This window comes from Frankliniella occidentalis, unplaced genomic scaffold, assembly GCF_000697945.3.
Source record: "Frankliniella occidentalis isolate FOCC.00 unplaced genomic scaffold, Focc_3.1 Scaffold440, whole genome shotgun sequence".
Lineage (NCBI taxonomy): Eukaryota > Metazoa > Arthropoda > Insecta > Thysanoptera > Thripidae > Frankliniella > Frankliniella occidentalis.
Window position 1 is genome coordinate 14160 of NW_026267559.1, and position 4671 is coordinate 18830.

Sequence of the window (4671 nt, forward strand, 5' to 3'; positions counted from 1 at the left end):
GCACTGCGAATAATACGTCGAAATGTTCACTCTTTGATAGAAAAGTAAAAATCGCGATTCTCAACTCAGCTGTATCTTCGTAACAAGTTGTCGAATCGAAAATCTGACCGCATATTTGGCGTTTTTAGCGAAAGTTTACATGGGCACGGTATCCTTTTACGTAAACAAGCAGCTTGGTGATTGATGCTTCTCCATGCTGGTTTCACAATCCATATGGATTTCACTATCCATATGGATTTGTGTTACATATGGAAAATTTTCCACAGCAGGAAATATCCATAGTACAAAATTCCACTCTGGAAAGTGTTCCAAATTACATCTGGAATATAATCCATATGGAAATTCAACAAAATCCAGACAGGTATTTTCCATACTAGAAATCCATATGGAATTTAAAGCTGGGTCCAAAAATATATTACAACTAATAATAAGTGTATAAGAGGAGCCCTGGAGCACAACTAACCTCCTACAATGACCGGAACAGTACAATTAATATTCCGGAAACCATCAAGCACTACTATCCCTTGCGATTAAAATCAAAAAACGACGCTGTCCACCCTAAAATTCTGATTAAAATCTCATGACAAATTTGGGTAGGAAATATCGGCGAAGAGTTGCAGAAGACGTCGATTTCACTGTTTGTTTGTTTACGTTGTCCGAAAGGCGCGGCGGGAATCGGTTGGGGTGGGGGTGGGGAGGAGGGGGAGCGAAACTTCGGGCCACAGCGACCAAGTTCCGTCTGACCTCAAGGAACCCCCAAAAAGTTATTATCGCCATCTTTTGATATGTTGTTCCCAGCACTTGTATGTGTTGCGGAAGCAAAAAGAATATTTCTCCACACTTGGATTTTTTGAGCAGTGAGCTACAGAGAATTGGTCGTCCCTTCGAGCGTCATGTGGCAACTGGCCTCCATGGCTCAGCAGAAGAGCAGGCTAAAAAGAATGTCCTATAGTCGGCTCGGATAAAGCTGACTCTGACCGCCGGCATTATTGTGGCCACAAATAGGGACGTGGAACTGATGTGATGCACCAGTTATGCTGGTTGAGAGAAGCGCCTGCTCTCTCCGAGGTAGGCAACCCAACTGACACAGCTAACCCTGTGCTGCCTATCTGCATGGCGCCCAGGCGTTTGGCAGTGCATTGAGAAGTTATAGAAATGACATTTTCGAGTTGTTACAACAACTTGAATTTGTTTGCATAACAGGTATTTTCCATCATAATCATGTAATATATAGTTGACTGCGTATCTGCAATGCTCTAGAGTCTTTGCAGAATATTAGAGCAAGAAGTGACTTCTTGTTGTTATCTGACGTTGTTATGATTAGTGTTGTTGTGATAACATCTTTCAATTTGTTGTAATAGCATCTCCATATTAATCCCATAACTTGTATTAAGGTGGATACAGAGTTCCCAGAACGCGAGCGTGATTTTCACGCTAGGCGTGATTTTCACGCCAGGCGTGATGAAAGTCGGTTCCTGATTGGCTGTGTGAAGCTTACGAAGCGTGAAAAATGACGCCTGGCGTGGAAAATCACGCCTTGCGTGAAAATCACGCTTGCGTTTCGTGAACTCTGTATCCACACTTACAAAGATTATCTTCAAACACGCCCTCTCAGTGAGAAATGCAATATCGATAAAAAGTCGATCGTCATCGATCGAGGCAAATGCGACTCGACATCAATTCGATTTGTCCACACTGATAAACAAAGTGTCCAACTGCTTAACACTTATAAGTGTGCAACTCCGCAGTCGTAGCTGTGAACGGACCCCAGGCTCAAAGGCCTCCCCTCAGGCGCGTATTAAGGGGGGGGGTGCGATCGCCCCCCTGTCGTCTCTAGAGAGCCGCCTGAAAGGTAGGCAATTTGCGCCACAAAACCCCTGTATGTAGGCAACCGACAGTGCATCACCCCCCTGTCAGCCGGACCTTAATCCGCCACTGCCTCCCCTACTGACTCGTTAAACGGGGAGAATTCTATTACGAGTGTAGTGCTGATATTAATAGCGGAATACTCTTCTGTTCCCTCATGCATTGCCAAAAGTTAAATAAACGCGCCAAGTCCCCTTTGCAGTTTTTGATCTGTTCTCTGTTCTGAACTCTCCCATTTACATCACTGCTTGATTCCCTCTTTTTTTTTTGTCGGGTGGAAGAGACGGAGTGAGGCAGAAAAAGAAAGGGAGGAGCATAGACTGGGCGCGCAGGCAATAAAACAATTGCAAATGGAACGGTATGCAAATTTTTCGCGCGATGCTACTTTTTTGTATTATTTCTCTCTCCTCTCCCTGTGTGCCGCCGTTCCCTTTCATTCGCTATCCGACTGATGGTCGCTCTACTTCCCTTCGATTTGAATTCGCCGGGGGTTGCCTAAATATAGCACCATGACATTGGGCTAAAAAAATAAATGCGCTGCAACTTTGCACGACTTGTGCTTCAACTGACAAGTGTGTAACTTTGCGGTTGCACTAAGGTGAACTTTTCAATTTACAGCAGTACAACCTGCTGATACTTCGTATCTATTGCCCGCTGAAAAACTAACTGAGTGAAAGCGAGACGGTCCTCTGAATCTGGATTTATGATACTTTTATCAAAAATGTCTGCGATAGCTCAATTTTCTGATGTCTTGATTAATCGCTTTTCTGGACATGATACTTTTTATCGCAAAAGAACATGGAATGAAACGTATGAGGAAAAGTTATAAAATTTTTACATTTACATCACTAAAACTTGCGATTAAAAGTTATCACTTTTTTTTTGTTACAACTTTCCCCTATAGTTTTTATTGCGTGTATTTTTGCGATGTATCATGGGAATCACAAAAAATGAGATATGTCAGAAATGTGGATTAAATTATCACAAATAAATGCAGTCAGTAGTGGGATGGAGGAATTTTTCTCCCAAATCGATAACTGGATGAAGTGGCTTTCTTACATGCTACTGATAAGGCAAAGAAATCATACTGTCGGGGTATGTACTTGCCAACTTGCCGCAGCAGCAGGAGACGGGGTGTCGGCTGAGGCTGGACGGCCGGCTACCGGACGTGTTGCCAGTGATAAAACAAATACAAACTCTTTGGCTCAGCGGCGCCCTGTGTGCGGTCTGTGTGAGGCGGGCGCTCTGTTTACCGGGGAGGGCGAGGGGGGGGGGGGCGGCAGCCCGGACACAGGACATGCTTCCCTCTCCCGACCGGGATCCGACAACACTGAAAATTCAAGTGTACGAAATGTCTCACACCTGAGAGTGAGTGACAAAAATCGCACACCTGCCGCTGCATGGCATAACGCATCATGTGTGACATCGTTTCCACATATCAGTCTTATTCACGGTTATTTACTGACTATGCGCCTGCTACGAGGACAAATAATGAGTGACGTGACATACGCGGGACGGTGACAGTTAAAAGTCACACCAACATCCGCCGGATTGCAATGCAAAGTGCGCAAAATATGACAAACTCGAATCAAAAACGCACTGGGCAGGCAAGTTACTTTTGTTACGCACGTAAGTGAACAAAGTGGTAATTTCTTTCAATACACATGTGCTGTCCATGTGAGAGCACTATGGCTGCCATCATTTCATTTCAGGCGGCGTACAAAAGGGTGACGCTATAGTTTTCGAGCCCCCAAATTATCGACGTGTTCGCCGCACAAAGGCATACTGATGTATGCAAACACACTCGCCCTGCCTGCGAAGAGGGAAAGGGGGAGGGGAGGATAGCTCGGCACGAGCCTCAACGTAACGAAATTATAAGGGGGCTTATTGGTATTGCTTCGCGCTGAGCCTAGGAGCTGCGTGACTTGTTCGAATTCGGTTGCACGCACATACAACAATGTGGCAGGATCGAGGGGTGGCCAACTGTGGTAATCAGGTGTACACAGACTTGATATCACTGGTATCACTGGTAACCACTGGTTATCCCTGGTAATCCACATACTCGTGGGGGTCTTTTCAAAGGACAAATTTGTTGATTGAGACATGCATTTTTGTGCACCTTGCATAAATGCAAACGAGCATGTTTAATACGGCAAATTTTCACACACTTCCTTGTGTGCTTTCAGGGGTGGTTCAGATTCAGAGAAGATGCAGGCGCAGGTGGGTTTTGCCTACCTAAGGGGCCATCGCGCCTTACGGGCAGAGCGAGTAGTCAAACCCACCCGCATCTGCGTCTTCTCTGTATCACCCGGTATTACAAAGTTGGGTGCAGTGCAATACTGTTGAACCAATATCATCGGATACGACCTTTTCATATCATTTTGACGTGACAACTCGACCACTACTTTTCACTAGGGATGAGGCAGAGCGCAAGGCAAGGTCATGGTCATAAAGCCCAGGTCTCAAAAGACCTTTAGGTCTTCACAGCAGCACGGTGAGCCACTGCTTCTTGTCCGTATGCCCAGCCCATGGAAAGGCAGCCCAGGCAGCCCCCAAGCGGCCAGGGGCGCGAGGAGATGTGCGATGGTCCAGCCGACCTGCAAGCGAGGCCAAACAGAGACTAATCGCCCACGTCGCCACCAGGCTGCGAGCACCCGCGCGCAGTCGAGCGAGCGTAGCAAGGGCGGGGCGCGGGCGGGGCGGGCTTGGTCTTGCCGTCTTGAATTACGACAAATTATTTCAGCACGGCGGACTGCGTGGCGGGCGGCAGCCGGGCGTCCGCACACGGCCAGCCGGGGAGACGTG